Genomic DNA, 19,157 nt, shown 5'->3' on the forward strand with positions numbered 1-19,157 from the left:
TTTCAGACTCCTCTTTTTAAAACTCTAGCTTGTGAACAAAATGAACAATCATGTTCTTTGTGAAGGCGGACCTGGGATGCAGTCAGAGGCAGGGAGCTAATTGTGGTGACCTCCATGCTGCAGCATTGCTTCATCAGCAGAGTGCAGTGTGGAGCTGGAAGTCAGGGCGATGGCGGAGCGGTGTGGCGGTGAAAGGATTGACCAGGGCTCCCGGGGCTGAGCTGCGCGAGGCTTTCCACAAAGGCGTTCCTAAAGTGACACTGGACGACAGCGTGCGGATTGCTGGGGGGAGGGGAGTATAAGGGGACGAAATGGTCATGGGGAAAAAAAATACCACAAAGATTACATTTTTTAAAAAAGTGACACTGGCTGACATATTTTTGGATTCTAATTAGCCGTCCAGTGGGACTGACCAAAAACGACCACCAGCCTTGAAAAATTGAAAGGGAGTTACTTGTATCGCTGCTGAACCCCCGAGGCTGGCCCAAAACAGCCTTCAACGGCACCCCGACTGTGGTTCTCACACCTGTGTGCATGAACATCACCTCAGGAGTTTTTCAATTCCTGAGCCCAGGCCCCACCAAAGTCCCACTGAATTTGTAACTTCGGAGTGAAGTCGTGGTACTGGGAATTCTTCAAAGCTCGCTGGTCGCCGGAGTGATTCTAATGTGAATTCCATCTCCAACAGGAAATAAGACTTTATACCCATACAATGCTAAGAGAGAGAAAAGCTGTGGCAGAATTTGAGCACCTGAAGAGCAGGGATCTTGCCTTTTATGTCTGTCTCTGTATCCCCAGGGCCTAGAAAGTGACTGCTTTACAGTAAACGCTCAATAAATAAAGTGAATTAGAAAAGAAACTAAAAACCCTGGCCGGGTAACTCCGTTGGTCAGAGTATACGCCAAAGTTGCGGGTTTGATCTCTGGTTAGAGCATATACAAGAATCAACCAATGAATGCACAGGTAAGTGGAACAACAAATCCAACATCTCTCTGTTTGTCTCTCTCTTCTTTTCTCTTCCTCAAAAATCATTTTTAAGAAAGGTATGGAAAAAGGTAGATATTCAGAATTTAACATAATTCTTGCCGGGTCCTACATTTTGTTTGTTTACTTGTTTTCTAATTTTATTAGGCAAAAAGAGAAGATATTCGGTGAGCTATTTGCTTGATTTGTGAAATCTTTTCTGGGGGGATGGGGACATCTGTAATAGTGTCGACAATAAAAATAAAGTAAAAAAATCCTTTGTGGTTTTCATTTAACATGGAGGATTTCTTGTAACATATTCCCATAAAAATCTTTAAAATAATGCTGTATATTTGAAGTGAAATGAGGAGGTTGTTAATTGGTCAATGTTGATTGTTTGTTTACATGAATCATGATCCTATTAACAATATTCTCTTCCTAAATACCAGCAATGTTAGACTTAAATTATCTAAATAATTAACTCAATTTTTAAAATATGCTTTATTGATTATGCTGTTACAGTTGTCCCAATTTGTTTTCCCTTTATTCCCCTCTGCCCAGTGCACCCCCACTTAGTCCATGCCCTTTGGTTGTGTATATAGTTCTTCTCAACATCTTCCTGTCTACTCCACTCCCTCCTACTATGCTTCTTAATTCCTGTACCATCTCCCTCCCTTTCGCCGCTTCCTCCTCTCCACTGACCTCCCCCCATAATGTTCTCCATACCTATCATTCTTTTCCCACTCTCGTTGCCTACTTAGTGATCTCTATCATGATCTGTGCCATCCTTGCAGTTTTATGTTTACCTTTGCTTTCTGGGCAGGGCTGTCACACCTCCTATGCTATAGGGGGCGGAGCCCCATGCACTCATCACAACCGGCTGACCCTTCTCACCATGTTGTGGCATTTTTGTGGGGGCAGGGGTCCAAGATGAATTCCTGCCGTTCACTCTCTGCTGAGAGACTGGGAGCCTCCTCCTCTGTCCCCACCCACTCTGGGCCTCACAGTCCAAGGCAATGGGGGTCTGCCTTCCCCGGAGTTGGAATCGCAAGCTGACGGGTCTGGTCTACAGCCAGGGGTGCTCTCCAGGCGCTTCTCGCCTCCCCTTAAATACGGGTGTCTATGCTTACCACCGTCCCACCACCATTGCCGTTGCTGCCGCCACCAGCACAGTTTGACCTCTCCACCCCAGCTTCACACCTCCTACGCTTCTGGACGAGCACCACTTCTTTATAACTTCCTACGTTGGACTTCCATTTATTTTCTGGAACTTCTAGTTATTTCTGGTTTTGTGGTAGTTGTAGTCCTTCTTAGTTGTGGAGGGAGATGGAGCGTGTCACTCTAGGCCTCCATCTTGGCTGGAAGTCTCCTGTGTGTGTTTGCCTGTGTCTTAGGTAGAGCTGTCGCTCCTGTTACATTGTAAGGGGCCGAGCCTTAGGGATTCCTCGATTTTTTATGTTAGCTTGCTATTGTATACTCAACCTTTGACTGAAAGATGAATAAAGCTTTTATTAATTTAGCTGACATTACTAAATTACTTATTTTCTTAATGACTTTTATCTAATTAGAGTCTTAATCTGAAATGACTTTCTTCCCTTAACTGTGCTCTACTAGCTTGTAAGGATGGAGAACCCGTTACACCAAGACAGGGCACACATTTGTGCAAGTTTAAGATCTCAGGGGAGAAGACAGGCCCCGCCGTAAAGGCAGGCTCAGGGATCCAAATATTCTGACAGCCCTAAGACCTGATGATGGGGGGCCACAACAGGGGTCAAGTATGTTGTACATAACTGGCACTTGGTGAGCCAGGGGCCAGAGCACCAGGATAAATTGTTATTTGACTTAATAACCCACACCCCTGGAGGATGATGTATCTTCCAGTTCTCGGGGACAGACTATATTGGGGGACACGGGGGAGAGGAGTCCCTCTTCACCCTTGTTTGACCACACTGCTGCTTGAGGAAGTGCTGGCTACCCCAGGAGTCCTGCTTCAGCCTTGCTTTTCTTGCTTATGGCTCGTGCTATTTGTGTGTATATGTATTTATCTATTTACATTTTAATTCTTTCCCTCGTGGCTAGAGGTGGTTACAAACGTACACATTTCAGTAGAGAAAAACAATTTATTAGTAACCTGGTTCACTCAGCAGGAGGATCAGGTGTCACTTTCTACTACTACTGAGTCCAAGTCCTCATAGGAGGCTCCCTCCTTTGTTCTGGGGAGAGAAAAAGAAGGTCAAAGCTTTTACTCTTGAAAGGAACAATGAAACTATTCATTATTTCCCCCTTTTAGACAGGAATTCTAAATAACTCCCAGTTATTTACATGTCGGAAGGCTCCTCCTCATCAGAGGAACCCATGTTTTGCAAATGCTCTGCCTCTTCTTTTCTGAAAGGGCCATATGCACCCCGCAGCCAGCTCCAGAAACCGCCCTTCTAGAAAACAGAGAGGGAAACTTGATTCCTGCCTGTCCCCCACTTTGTCCCGCCACAGTGCTTGATCTTCCTGAAATTTACCTCCATCTGGCTTTCCACCGATCGGTCCTTATTCAGGAGTCGTGAGAAAAAGCCCCTTGGAGGAAAACGCATACCAACAATTAGTGATTTATCCCTGGCCTTATTAGGACTAAATGGGTACCTGGGTCCATACTCAGAGGCAAAGTCACTGTAGACCTGGGACCTTGGAAATGATTCCTTGCACACTGGGCTTCCAGGGGTTCTCTGTGTCTCTTTAAAATGTCCCTGCCATGTCTCTGGGGTGACCTCTGTGTGTGGTCTGGCATGGAGTACAGGCGGGATTTTCAGCCCCACTCACTGTCCTGGCCCTTGGTCAAGCGCCCTGAGGTGCATTGGGGTGGGGGGTGGGGTGGGGATGCACAGTCACACTGGGCAGAAGCAGTTTGCTCTCTCCAGAAGCATTTCACATCCGTCCCATTTAGACTTAGTCCCACATGCACCCTTTGCTGGGGGTGGGGTTGAGGGTAAGAAGGTGCTTTCAACTTTCTAGCTGCTTTATCCTATAAGTTAAATCACACAACTAAATGCCTGAGTCCAAATAGCAGTTAGCTAAGTTAGCTAGCGTGCTGACTTTCGTACTGCAGGCTGTCACTGCTGAGTGAGTTGTGAAGTCAGTTTACAAGTCACAACCAGCACTAGAATACAAAATATTCTTTTTGACGAAACAGAATAGAAAAAAATCAGAGTGCATAATGAGTCTGTTTTAGAAACGACTTATGTCTGTGCGGTGCGTGCGTACTGAGTTCTGACATAAAGTGTAGCTCACAGCCCAAGCACAGGGTAATCAATGGAGAGACCCCCAGCTGTAAAGGCACCATCTTCTTTCTGACACTCACTAGCAGTGTGGCCATGGAGCAAGATATTTCCCTTCCTCCTCTCTGTTTCCTTATTATTAAAAAAAGACAAACTACTGCGTAAGGTCTTGCCCAGTTAAAACTCTATGAAGTTGGGATAAAGGGAATAGAGAGAGTAGGGGCCTGAAAACCAGGAGGACGGGAAGGGAAATTTTTCTGCCACCTTACAGGAAGGACTCATATAGTCTACCTTTCGTCAGCCTTGAAGGAGACCAGAGCCTTTACCCTAAGGCCACGTGGCTTTTCCTATCCCTCCCCCAGAGCTTCTACCACCGGCAGGAATAAGTATAACCAAGACCTCCCCCTTTGTTCCCTGTTTCCTTAAAGGACCAGTGGCAGCAGATGCATCTGTGCCAGTCACACACTCTGTCAGCTTTGGCTACGGAGCTCATTTTGCAAAGTCCAGGCAAAGCACCAGAGTGAACAAGTGTTGTTTCCAAACTTAGCGGTTTCCTCACTGTAAAATGAGACTGAGGTAGAGTTCTAAGTTCTCCTCTAGTTCTTTCTTTTCTTTTTCTTTTTTTTTTTTTTTAACTTTTCTAAGCATTTATTTTATGATAAATTTACTTTCAAGTCTTTCTTTCTTCAGTTCCTTATGGGACTTTTTATTTTTCTTTTATTTTCTATGCATCTTCCTCTTCTGGTTCAGGACCAAGCTGCTCTTTTTCAGGGAGGAGCATCTCAGTGCGGCAGGCCTGAGAGCCCTTGTGGGGGTTAATCCACCATGAGCGCCGTAAGCTCTGCGCTGCATCTTGGGAGCTTTGCTCACCTGGATGTGCTCAATGCCCAGAGAGTCTGCACCCCAACCCTTAAGTTCAGCACTGCTCTCTGCAGTTTTAAGCATGTGCAGCAAAAATGCAGCACTCTTTTGGGGGCACCAACCTGCACCCAGCCCCAGTCTTTGGCCTGGGCACTCCTACCAACTCCACCATTGTAAGGACAGAATGGCACATATTGCTTCTGCAAAGTGACATCCTTTAGCTGCTTGGTGGCTTTTCAGATATGCATACCCTTTTGGCCTGGCAGTTTCCCAAGTGTTCTCAAAGTGAACATGAATATTTAAAACTCTTGATTTGCATGATTTTGTGGGGTTTTCTGGGTCAAATGAGTAGCGCACCATTTTCAGAGGTCACCTCAGGCCACCTCCAGGAAGAAGCTCCTCTAGTTGTAAACTCCTACTTTGAAAACTGTCAGACTAATATTTACCTTGGCTTTCCTCCATCATTGTCCGCAGGTGTTCTTTTGGCACAGGACTGTTTTAGGAAGAAAGCGACATCACAATTATTCATCACAATGACCACTCTCTCTAAATCTTTATTTGTTCCCTTCTAAGTAAGGTGATAACTTTCTTGAGGACAGGAATTTGTTGAATATCCTTTGACTCTTCTTCCATAGTCCCTAAGTCCCTAGGATCTTGCAGGGAGCTGGCAATGCGTTTCATTGGCTGCTTTGGATAACATTCAGCAGTTAGTCCCTAATAAAAGCTCTTAGAAGTAGAAAAAGAAACTAAAAGTATCTACCGGAAACAACGCAGCAGCTTTGTTTTAAGTTCAAGAACAAGAGTAGGATGCCTGTTATTACTGTTACTATTCATCATTGTTGAGGAGGTCCTAATCAATTTAATAAGAAAAGTGAAGTATTGGAAAGAGACAAAACGCATGTGCATAGGAGATGATGCCAAACCTAAAAGTGCAAGAGCATCGACTAGAATTTTAATGTCAAGTAAAATGGCAATTCAGTAAGTAAATCCAAAATCAAATGATTAATACGCAAACCTCAAGAGTTTTCCCACGTACCACAAAAGACTAATTAAAAAATGAAAGAAAGATCCCACTTGCAACATCAATAAAAATGCATCAAGTACCTAGAAACGGACTTAACAAAAAATGCGTAAGACCTACGTGATCAAAACATTAAAATTCTTCTGAAGGACATTAGGAAGAATACACGACGTGAAGATACCGTGTTCCTAGTTGTTGTGAAGATGTCAGTTCCCTTCAAATGAACCTACCGATGTAATGCAATCTATTCAAATTCCAAGAGAGTTTTTAAACAAAACCTGGCCAGCTGGTATTTGGCAGGGAAAATATGCAGCAATAGCTACAAAATGTATGAAAAAGAAGATAAAAAAGCAGCAGCTTACCCTACCAGACATCAAAATATGTTATAAAGAAATTGGAATTACATAGTGATACTGTCACTGGTACAAAAAAAGATAACTAGATCAACAGACTAGAGTCCAAAGAGAGCTTTTTAGACCAGGAAAGAAAGAATGAGTCATTCAATAAAAGATTTTAAAACAATTAAATCTTCACGTAGGGGGAAAACAGTCAACCACACTAAAAACAAAACCAATACTAGACAGATTTCTTTTTTAAATTATGAATAAAAGAAATATTATAAAAAGGACTAAAAGACAATGTCAGAGACCACTTTCATGCCATGAGGTAACAAAGGCCTCGCTAACAAAACCCATACCCCATAAGCCGTGAGATGATCGGCAGATAGGGTGACAGAAAATCAACACACATCCTGCTCCGCACAGCCCTTGCCCTCTTCTCCCCTTGTTTGTTTGTTTTCTCCCTGTTGATTTATGGAAGTCCTTTGATATTAAATATCTTCATAGTTTCAGTGGTTTTCGTTGAATTTCAAAATTTCAAATATTTCTCAGTGTTGTGGTCTTTAAGGAGACAGAACAGTCAGGCAAACCATCCTCAAAAAGCTTATCATCTAACTGGGGAGAGGAAATAATGAAACCACATAAATAAACACAAATGCGAGATTAAACTCCATAGAAATTAAATGCATTATAGGAGTTTATAGAAAATCCAAAAAAGCAAAGGCCATATGCTCACTAGAGAGGGAGAGGGTATTGTCTGGGCACTGGCCAATGACTTCTTCCCAGAGACCTTGGCAAGCCACCCCCATGCTAGTCCCCAGCCCCTAGGCTCAGAAGTCAGACTCTTCACCAAGAGAGGGCTCACTTCTTCCGATCGGGGTAGTCTCACCTTGTCAATACTGCAGTGCTAATAAAAAATCAGAAGGCCGAGATTACGGCCTGACAGTGAGAATTACATCTGTTCCACAGACAACACCTGTGTCTACACGATCAGGGAAATACACTCAGAAGCACAGTCAGAAGGCTACTTGGTGAGAACAGAATTAGAACAATAGGAATCAGCTGAATCCCGTGTTTAAAGGAAAAGACTGCATTAGCTGGATCCATGCATCTCCCCAACAGGCACAGCCTGGCTAGTGGGCCGGACTCTCCACGTCTGCTGCCTGAGGTGCCATCTCTACTCTTAGGCACTGCTAGGATGGGCAATGCCCATGTCAGACTCTCCCTCACCTGTTCTGAGCTTTTATTGCTCACCAACCCTCCTGCAAATAGACATGTTTTCTTTAGCAGTTACACATCCAGCCAGGTATTTCTCAAGTCTGGTCGACCAGGAGGCCATTTGGTCCGTACACATCTCTGCTCTGCTCCATGATGTGTTGACCTTGGGGAGCTGCCTTTTAAAAACTTACTTACCATATTTTTAAGTTCTCATGGCAGGGGAATGCCTCACTACTGCCCACGCCCTGAAAGGGTGATAAATCTCACAGAAGAAGGAGGACTAGCAGGGCTGAAATAGGAATTTGAGCTGGCTTTTGAGAGATTCACAGGACTTGCAGCAGAGGCAGAGCAAAATAAGGGAATTTTAGATGGGCAAAGGCACGAACAAAAGTAGAAATGGGCATGGTGTGGCTAGGTTATGGTGGGGGGCTGCCATGACCATTGAAAATGTAAACAAGGTATTAGGTTGGATTAGTAGGGTAGTCAAGATTGTCAGCTAATTATATCACTTTTAATATTAGCTCCTACCTGTTGGGAAAACAAGCCATTGTGTAATTGAAGAAAAGGCACACAGGCAAGCTCCAGGAAGAGGTGAGTATAAATACGACATGCTTTAGAGAGGCCTGATGCAGGATTTAGTTTGCTATGTTTTAACTGAACCTATTTACACCATGCTTTTTACACACTGGAGAAGAAAACCGCTAAGTAAATCTAATCAATTGACAAGATCACACTTTTATCTTTTAGCCATGTCCTTTTGACCAGGGTGACATAACTTTATGAGGGTGGAGAGTCTAAATCTCTCCTCAGTTCAGCCAACAAGAAATCAATGGTAGAAAGAGAGTAATTGGTAATACATCAAATCAACATCATCCATTTTGAGTTGAAGAAATTTTGCTGTCATGTCTACTCTGGCCTAGTATAAGTTCTCAAAATAGTACAGTGGCTTGTTATCTTGATTTCAGTTCCACACAATCTCTGGGAGTGGGCTTCCTTTAAAAATCTCTGGAATATAATGTGTAATAAAATAATAAAGCATATCTCAGCATTCATGACTAAAGAAAAATATCAAGGAGGAGTAGGTGGGAAAGTGGCTTTGATTTTCAGTTTGTGGGTTCTGACTCTATGCTAAAGACAGAATGTATTCTGGGAAGCTGAACGAACCGTTCGTTGTCTTACCGTAATGAGACAGAAGATTGCAGTTAAACCTGTCGCCACTACGATAACAGGAGAGGCTAATAGGAGTATCTCCTTATAGCCATATCTTGGCACATTTCTGATGACCTTAAAAGAGAAAAACAAGCAATAGTTTTAAAAAACAAACCAAAGAGATGGAAAAGATAAAAATTAACTATTCTTAAGCCTGTGCTAAAGAATAGCTAACTATTCTTAACTACCACTCTAAAATCCCACTCTTTCAGGTGAATGGCTTACGAGGAGAGACCCCAAAACCCCCAGAATTTATTTAAAAAATATTGTGTGTTTATCCTTACATGCTTAAACTTCAGTCCCCTTTACAGTACTCTCTATTTGATGCAATACACCTATTGAGACATTTTTTTCCACTGCTCAAAACGGTTTTTGAACTTGTCAATTTTGATGCCATTTAGTGCTTCTGCTGTTTTTTTTGTTTCACTGATTCCACATTGGCAAAACAAATCCCCTTGAGGAATTTTTCATCCAGGGAAACACAAAAAGTCACTCAGGGCAAGACTGGGTGAATAGGGAGGGTGGGGTGTGGGGGTCATGCCGTTTGTGTCCAGAACGGCTGAACACTCAGCAAGGTGTGCGCAGGCGCACTTGTAAATCACCCATCAAGTATGTTGAAAGAGTCTTCCAAAAAAAATTCACTGATGCCTAACACCCTCTCACAACAAAACCAGCTGGTACACTCTTACAGATGGGTTCCTAGAATACTCCCCTAGTGGAGGAAACCTGTACTACAAGGGGCCCGCCCTCCAGAAGACAATTCTGGGTTTTGGGGGGTTCCCTCTCATGTAGGTTCTTAAAGAGCATATCGTATCTAATGTGTTATGCAATCATAGTATTAGCATTTTCTTGTGCAATTTATTTATCTTGTGTGTTAGGTCCTCTTGGTGTCTACCCTAGGAACAGTGGCACCACTGTCTAAATGAGCAAAGTAGAAGATCACTGTCATGGGTCTTGGCCAAAGTCACATGGCTAAGACAAGAGACAGTGTGGGTGCCTCTGGTCTTCCTACCTCAGTGCTTTCATGGCACGTCCTCACTAACTCACTGTCCAGGCCTCGTGCCTCAGGAGCTGTCCTTACCTTACGTGGCTCCTCCTCTTCCTCTTCACCCTGGGCTCCTGTCTTTCCATTTGCCCATTTGTTCATGTCCTCTGGCTTGGAGACCTCTTCTTTTTCTGGTTCCCTGAGCAAATCTTTTACTAAATCTGTTCCAAAAAATAGTTTCCTCCATTTATTTTTGTAACTTGAATTGTAAAATTTAGGTTTAAGAAGGGTCCCTCTGTTGTTTTTCAAATGACTCAAGGGCATACCTCCATCTTGTACATTTGAAAAAGGGAGTTTAATGAATGGTAATAACATTGATTCTATACCTGCTTTTTAATCTCCGAGAAATAAGGCAGTCTGTACTGTAGTGCACTAATGACATCACTGTTATCATTAAAGTCTAGCTGCTTACCCAGAATGGCTAACAATTTCTTCTCCTTTTGGCCCAAGGAGACCTCCTCTGGCTGAATTGTCAGCTCACTGCCCGCATTCTTATTGCCTTGTAACCCTCTCATGAAGGAGCCTTTTGGATTTTTTAAATGTGGTTCATCTGTCAAAAAAGAAGAGACCATTTTTGATCATGAAGGACTCATGGGACAGCTTTTTGTCAGTCCAAAGCCCTACATGCCAGTCAAATAAGTTGGGAATCAGCAAATATCGGAATGTTGTTCAGAGAGGAGAAAAATAAACCCCAACTTAAACCCGATTGGCAACACAACAAAAGGAGAAAAGGTATGTTTTTAAAGGGCGTTCCACAGCATGAAATAGAGTAACCATATTTAGGATGATTCCCTTGATCCCCAAGGGCCAGTTGCCAGGTACTGAAGAAAAACCAAGGCTGGAAGACCCCACTCAGTTACACTCGCTGCAGATCTACTGCGATTCCTCACGTTCATGGTCCCCACCCTGTCCTGCTCAGATGCAGAGGGAGCATGAGGCTTCCCCGCTCCGCCTCTTCGTGTGCTCGTGTTCTTGCCTCCATCACAGGTGAGCGTGATTAAAACCCACGGCTAACAGGTCTTCATCTGGACATGCCCTTCTCCACTTACCCACCAAAGCATTACTTTGGTCATTGCTTCTACACATCCCTGCCCCCAGAACAAAAGGCTCTATACAGAAAAATAACTCTATGTCCACTCTTGCTCTGTGCTTAAATTTAGGCACGCATCTGGAATGTGGGTTAAGAGACTTGGCAGGTTGTGTGCCACTGTGGAATGTTCAATACATCTATGGAATAATACTTTGGGGTCCTAATATACAGAAGGGAAAAGGCAACTGTTGTCAGATGCCTGCTTTGCTTTCCTTTCATGTCTTTTCTTACATTTTCAGCTTTACTTGGGGAACCATCCAAAACTTCTGACTGCATGAAGGTCAAGTGTATCATTGTACAACTGGGTTTCCATTCCAGAATAATGAAAGTATTGCTGTGGAAGCTGAGGGTCAGAGAAGGAGTTGAGGGTCCCAAAGTGGGGAGCTTGTGGAGCCCCAAAAGGAAAGCCAGAGATCTGAGTACTAGGTGACAGCACTTAACACTCTCTAACCTTGTTTTTACTCTCCTGTTAAAGGAGATTAAAATGCCTGCTCTGCCCACCTTTGGGGTAGAAGAGAGTAATATAATAGGCCAAAAATTTGTTTTTGAAAAATGAGCCACACTCTCTTAATATAAGTAGCACAGTGTTATTATTTATGATGTGCCCCAGATCACTGCCAGAGACCCACATTCACACTATCTGGGCATGAAAGCACATTTTGGAAGTTATCAGATGGTGTGAATAAGCCTAATTTGTAGAAAAATACTTAAAAGCACCCAAGTGTTTGGTGGATAGAAAACCGTGCGCTTCAGAGCAAGTTCAGAGTTGGACAGTCTAAGAATACAAGAGGCCTCCCACCCATTAGAAGGATTTGGTAGTCGCTTCTGATAATAAAACCAGAAATTCAGATCCCAAATAGAATTTTCATAAAATACAATCACTCGTACTCTTTTTATAAAATTGCAAAACAAACAAAATAAAAACATAGCTCTACCTGTCCAACGAGGCAAAGGACAGACGAGGCCTAACGCATCCAGAGCCAGTTTACAGGCTGTGCCACTGACCAACAGGTTCTCATTTGGACGGAAAGCGCCAGCTGAGCACCGCACGCACTGTGTGCTCATTGCTGTTAATCCCCTGCCCCCTTCCTTTCTCTTTTTCCTGCGTCTCACTTTTAGCAAGGAAGCGATTCTCAGAAATATAGGGAGTTAAACTCTGGATGAATGAATAAAAATAACACGGTGACCTTATTTGTTTAAAAACTTACCATCACTGGGACAACTGTAATAGAACAACAATTTTAAAAAAGAAAGAAAAAAACAAAAACAGCAACAACAACGAACCTTCGAAAGGTATTTTCAAAGGAAAACAACTTATCATCATCAATCAAAAATTAAAACAAATAAAATGAAAATGAAAGAATTTACCACTGGGCAATTCAGACTCACCACAAGTTGTGTGTGTCAGACAGTCAGCGGGGCAGTGTAATTTCACTCTCTGGCTGACCCTCTCAATGTTCTCTCTGAATTTGCAGAGGCAGCAGGCCAAATTATGAGGGAGGATCCTATAAAGGGAAAGGCAGAAAATTAAATTATTGGCAGAAAAGCTATTTGAGCAGGTAGAAGAGGTGGGCAGAGGCTACCAGAGGGCTGTGCAAAGAAGCGTTGTGGGGGCTTCCCACCTGAACAGTTTGGGGGGCATCAGCTGGCCATCGGTTATTCTTTTGGTAATCCTCACTGGGGAATGTGCTTATTGATTTTAGAGAGAAGGGAAGGGAGGGAGAGAGAGAGAGAGAGAAACATCTATGTGAGAGAGAAACTAACCGGGACCCTCAGCGAAACCCTAGGCTGGCTGGAAATGGAACCCGCGACCCTTTGGTTTACAGGAAGACTCTCCAACTCACTGAGCCACACCAGCCAGGGCAGCCATTTGCTCTCTTGAATATTGTCAATAAATAGAGGGGAGGACAGAAGAGTAAGAATGGCAGCGGGTATGGTATGCCTAGACTAAAGGTGATAGGCACTAGAATCGGTGACACTGATCTGTAGTTATAATTCAGATGTATCTCCTTCTCCCAACCCAGAAGTCTCACTTTGGGTGGAGAGTACACTAGGAGGGGGAAATCTTCTAAGAAGGCTCTGGATAAGTCCCTAACTTATAAATCCCTAATTGTGAGTGGTAAATGTATTAGAAGTTACTCTGGGCATAAAGAAAAACATTACGTGGTTAAATAGTAGCAGATTGCATTGGGCAAATCTAGGCAATATGAACATTCAAAAGAATAATGATAATAAGGTATAACATAATTAATTTAAAGAAGAGCCCATGAGTTCACAATAATACTCAAAAAGAAAATAGGTAAACTATTATTTATAGAATAATTCCAGCTAATAAATGTAGTAGGAATAATAAAATTAGAAAAATAGTGTCACTTTGTAACCACCAATGTAGTAATCGATCAGACACAAATTATTACTGAGGCACAATTGGGTAAAAAGTTGAGAGGAGAATGTTCGCTGATCTTAAAGCAACATTCAACAGATTATTTATTAATTACCAAGGAAAAAATAACTTTACAATGGAGGGATCTGGAAAATACCATGTTCACCAAAAGATCAAATTTAGCATTATAAGCCACTTAAAATGATGAGGTAGAAAGGATATATCACTTATGTAGTATTCCTTCCAAAATATTTTACTTTGAATCTAATCATGAGCAAACAGACAAATCCAGACTATGGGACAATTCATAAGACAACAATCTTAGACACATCCAAAATGCCAGTGTCATAAGAGACAGAAAATAAAAAGGGTAGATAAATATTTTAGATTAAAGGAAACGAAGACAAGACATGCGATGCCTGATCTTTGATTAGATTCTGGATCAAAACAAAACAGACTTAAAAAATATTATTGAGGCAGGGGGGAGAATATAACTGGCTTTAGACCAAGATGGGATCAATTTGACCTCCTGCCTAAAACAATTAAAAAACCAGACAAAATATATGTAACAACAGTTCTCAAGAAATTGAAATTCAGGTAATGAAGGACAGTGACTCCCAAGAGACAGGAAACAAATTAAGTAAGCCCTCTGATGCATTGTTCTAGCTTACTGCTCTGAGCTTCCAGGTCATGATGTAAGGAAGAAAAAAACCCACAGAGACTGGTTAACTCCCTAAGGAATGGATATGAGAGTTGGGGAAACCAAGGTGACTGGAATGCACAAAGCAGAATACTAGGAAAGAAAAGAAGTACACAGACAAGCACTCTGGGGATATGCAGAGAGATCTCTTGAGTATTCAACAAGGTACTGGATGGTGCCTGTGTGTGAAGAGTTGCTTGAGCCCAGGAAAAGAACCACATGAAAGGATCAGAGAGAAGAATAACTGGATATCACCCACTGTTAGGAATAGTGCCTGCTCCAAGAAGCTGGAGATTAAAAACTACAGTGTCTAAATGAAAAAGACACTGGAGGGGGGATAAATGGTAATGGGGGAAAGATGCAATAAATGCCTACATAAATATAAAACCCGAAAAGAACAAGAAAAAGACACTGGGTAGGGTTACTGGCGTATTAGACACTGCAGAGGAAGAAAAGACCGGTGACTTTACAATGTAGCAATACAAACTATACAAAATGAAACGCCAAGAGAAACAACCAACAACAAAGATGAACAGAGCCACAGGGAGCTGGGCAACAACTTCAGGTGGCCTAATGTATGTGTGCTTAGAGTCCATGAAAGGGGGGAGACATAAAAGTCTGCATAAATAGCCCCAAATCGTTCCCATTGGTGAACACCGAACACTCACATGTCCAAGAAGGCCAGTGAACTCCATGCACAAGAATTATGCCCAAAACTATACTGAAGCACATCATAATCAAATTGCTCAAAACCAGCAATAAAGAGAAAATATTAAAATCAATCCAAGGGGGAAAATAAAACCACTATATAAGAGGAACAAAGATAAAAATTACAGTAGATTTTTTTGTTGGCAATAATGTAAGCCAAAACTCCCAGTGAAAAAAATATATATATATATATATTTGAGGTAGTGAAGTGGGGAAGGGGACCCAACAACTATCAAGCTAGACATCTCTACCCATGACCTTTCAAAAACAAAAGCAAGATACTCTCAGACATCCAAAAGCTGAAAGAATTCTCCACTAGTAGGTCTGCACTGTAAGAAATGTTAAAGGAGGTCGTTTTCAGCAAAAGAAAACTGTTACCAGATGGAAATACAGATTATTACAAATTCTGAAGGACACTTGAATTGGTAATGACTTAGGTTAATATGTAAGATTTTTCTTATTATTTAAGTATCTTTACAGATAATTGATTATTTAAACACAAAATATAGTGTGGTGTTTATAATGTAAGTAAAAGTAAAGTGTATTGAAAGCAACAGCACAGAGGCCAGGAGGGACAAATGGAAGTACACTATTGCAAGGTTCTTATACCATTGATGAAACCATAAAATATCATTGGAAGAGAGATTGTGAGAAGGTAAAGATGCATACTATAAACCATAAAGCAATCACTGAAATAACAAAATCTGAGCTATAGCTTTTTAGCCCACAAAGAAAACAAAATACTCAAATGTATTCAATCCAAAAGCACAAATGAAAAGAAAACAACAACAGGCAAACAGATGGGACAAATAAAAAACAAATAGCAAGACAGTAGATTTCAATGTAATTGCATCAATCATTACATTAATTGGAAATGGTCTAACACAGTTATCACACTAGATAAAAAAAGGAAAAGCCATCTTTATGTGTCTACAAGAACCAACTTCAATAGAAAGATACACATAGGTTAAAAGGATAGAAAATATACTATGCTAACACTAACCAAAAGAAAGCTGGAGTGGAGATATTTCCATAAGACAAAGTCAATGTCAAAGCATATTACCAGGGATGAGGGAGACTATATTTCATCAAAATAAATATGTCAAATAATGAAGACATTACCTAGAAACTTATATACCTGATAACAGAGCTTAAACATAGATGAAGGAAAGTGAGAATGACCAGGAGAAACGAACAAATCCACACTTATAATTGGATACTTTAACATTTTTCTTTCAGTGATTGATAGAGCAAGTAGATAGAAAATCAACAAGGATATAGAAGACTAGAAGAACACTATCCACCTACATGATGTGTGTAAGACAGTCCTCCCCAAATCAGCAGGATGTACACTTTTTTCAAGTGGATGCATAAGATTTGCCAAAATAGACCATATTCTGGCCTATTACCAGAATTTACTGGCTATAAAGTCAGTTTCAATAATTTAAAAAGGATTTTAGTTATTCAATATACGTTCTCTAACAACAGTGAAAGTAAATCAGAAATTAACAGATCTATAAAAAAAAAGTCCACAGTTTTGACAACTAAAAAACATGCTTCTGAATAACCCTATGGGTCAAAGAAAAAATTCATAAGGGAGATTAGAAACTATTTTGAACTGACTGAAACAGAAAACATGAGATGTCAACACGTGGGATGTTGCTAAAGCAATACTCAGCTTCTGCAGCTTCCATCTTAAGAAACCAGAGAAAGGACTTCAGTCAAGTTGCAGGTATAGGCAGACATGCTTCAGCAGCCCCTTGCACGAGCATAAGAAATATCACAACTATCCTCAAAACAAAAAACACCCAGAACGGTCAGAAAATCGAACTGCATGGAAGTCCGGCAACCAATGATTTAAAGGAGCCATATTCGTCCAGACGGGTATGAGGGATGGAGCCGGGGCGGAAAGGACACTGTGTGGTGCTGGTGAGGAAGCACCAATGGCTGGCAGAACAGGCAGTCCTACATTCATGTGTGGTGCATAAAGATCGAGTGATCCCAATCCAAGGCCAGACCACACAGCCCAGGGCGCCAACACCAGAAAAATAAAGCATAATACCTTCTGGCTATAAAAACCAGTGTGGGTTGGGGTGGCGGAAGAAACCACTTGTCACTCAAGCGAGTCTGCTTAGAGGGCCCCCACAGTTCTAGAATGCACTCAAACCCACCCACTCTGGGAACCACCACCAGTGCAACAGCTAGAGGGGTGCCAGTGGGTGAAGTGACTGGAAGCAGGGTGAGTGCCGAGCAAGCCTCCAGAAGCCAGGCAGTGGCATTGTCCTCTCTCTGACCCCTCCTCCACAAACAGAGCCACAGAGTGGTGAAACGGGTTGCCCCGCCCTGGCAAACACCCAAAGCTCCACCCCATACAACTTAACAGATGTGCTAAGACAGGGAGTCAAAGCAGCTCTACCTCGTACACAGAAACAAACACAGGGAGGCTGCCTGGTTGAGGAAACAAAGGAATATGGCCCAAATGAAAGAACAGAACAAAACTCCAGGAAAAGAACTAAACAAAATGGAGATAGCCAACCTATCTGATGCAGATTTCAAAAACACTGCTGATAAGGATGCTCAGAGAACTCACTGAGTACTGCAAAAGCATAAGGGAAGAAAGGAAGGCTACACTAAGTGGAATAAAGAAAAATCCACAGGGAATCAACAGTGAAGGGAAGGAAGCCAGGGTGCAAATCAATGATTTGGAACATAAGGAAGAAATCAACAGTCATCCAGAAGAGAATGAAGAAATATGGAAGTTAAAAAAATGAGGAGAGAATAAGAAAACTCTGGGACACCTCCAAAAGTACCAACATCCGAATCATAGGGATGCCAGAAGCAGAAGAGGAAGAGCAAGGAAGTCTATTTGAAAAAATAATGAAAGTAAACTTCCCTAATCTGGCAAAGGAAATAGACATACAAGTCCGGGAAGCACAGAGAGTCCCAAATAAGTCGGACCCAAAGAGGACCACACCAAGATACGCCATCATTAAAATGCTAAATGGTAAAGGTAGAGAGAGAATCTTAAAAGCTGCAAGAAAAAAGCAGAGAGTTACCTACAGAGGAGTTCCTTTAAGCCTATCAGCTGATTTCTCAGAAGATACTTTGCAGGCAAGAAGGGACTGGCAAGAAGTATTCAAAGTGATGAGAAACAAGGACCGAAACCAAGATTACTCTATCCAGCAAAGCTATCATTTAGAACGGAAGGGCCAAAAAAAAGTAGAAACAACGCAAACATCCATTAACTGATGACCGCTTAAACAGACTGGTATCTTCACACAACTGGAAAATTACACGGCAATAAAAAGCAATGAACTACTCATAGATGCAATAACATGAATGAATTCCAAAAGGATTATGCTAACTGAAAGAAGCCAACACAAAAGGCTACACTTTACATGATTTCATTTATAAGAGACTCTGGAAAAGGCAAGACTATCGTGACAAAAATCAAATTGGTACTTGCCAGGGACTAATGGTGGGAGGAGGAACTGAGTGCAAAAAATCATGAGGAGCCTTTTAGGTATGATGAAAGTATTCTGTATCTCAAATAGCATGGTGGCACATAAATACACATTTCTCAAAACTCACTGAACTGTATACTTTAAAATAGTGAATTTTATTAAATAAGAATCTGACTTAAGAAAATAATAAGGCAAACCTCCTAAAAGAACAACTAAGTGAAAATAAATATAAGAAAAATCAACTTACAGTTTTTCCAAATTAGTGTTTAGCGCGAGGATGCGCTCAACTGTGGTGAGTGACACATCTGTTTTCCCCAGGTCTCTGAAGGAGAAAGTCCAAACATGCATCAAATGAACCCAAAGACAAAATTCTGTACTTGAAAGGGCACTTAATATCTGCTTACTTCAGTTTTGGCTTCTCTGTCAAGCCAGCTCGAAAGTTTACTTGCTGTGGATAATAATTTCAGAGAGCTCTTCTTGAAGAAATTTAAATTTATTTGCATCATCAAATTAATGATGTCGGTGAACAGTACAATCTACTTTTTTTTAGCCATTATTCTACTTCTAATTCTCAGTAGCATCCACCACTTCATTACTCTTTAAAAAATACATAATGTACAAGTTATTCCTTTTTCCTTTCTGAGATCAATGGTGTTTCTACATGCTTCTCAAGTTACATATCAGTGTGTGTTCTTTAACACCGCTCCCTTTCTTTGCTGGCTGCCTTGTCCACCTGCTTTCTCTCTTAATCATTTTTCTGTGCCAATAACTTTGTTTTTTTTCAATAGGGAAAGATATTTTATTTATTTTTTATTTTTAAAAATACTTTTAAATTTATTTTTAGAGAGAGGGGAAGAAAGGGAGAGAAACATCAATGTGTGGCTGCCTCTC

At 41.5% G+C, this 19,157-nt stretch overlaps 2 long non-coding RNA genes across 2 annotated transcripts; both read right to left on the reverse strand.

Annotated features, from left to right (window-relative positions):
• Positions 1-3,069: 3,069 nt before the first annotated feature.
• LOC149998742 (uncharacterized) lies at positions 3,070-3,334 on the reverse strand. Its single transcript, XR_016507205.1, has 2 exons — positions 3,286-3,334; positions 3,070-3,176 (listed from the first exon to the last, which is right to left on the reverse strand). It is a non-coding gene; the product is annotated as an uncharacterized LOC149998742 (long non-coding RNA).
• Positions 3,335-9,961: 6,627 nt separating this feature from the next.
• LOC149998743 (uncharacterized) lies at positions 9,962-18,538 on the reverse strand. Its single transcript, XR_016514375.1, has 4 exons — positions 18,514-18,538; positions 12,401-12,516; positions 10,334-10,471; positions 9,962-10,082 (listed from the first exon to the last, which is right to left on the reverse strand). It is a non-coding gene; the product is annotated as an uncharacterized LOC149998743 (long non-coding RNA).
• Positions 18,539-19,157: the final 619 nt, after the last annotated feature.

The sequence above is a fragment of the Furipterus horrens genome, unplaced genomic scaffold (genome assembly GCF_987537825.1).
Source record: "Furipterus horrens unplaced genomic scaffold, mFurHor1.1.pri manual_scaffold_11, whole genome shotgun sequence".
In the NCBI taxonomy this organism is placed as follows: Eukaryota; Metazoa; Chordata; class Mammalia; order Chiroptera; family Furipteridae; genus Furipterus; species Furipterus horrens.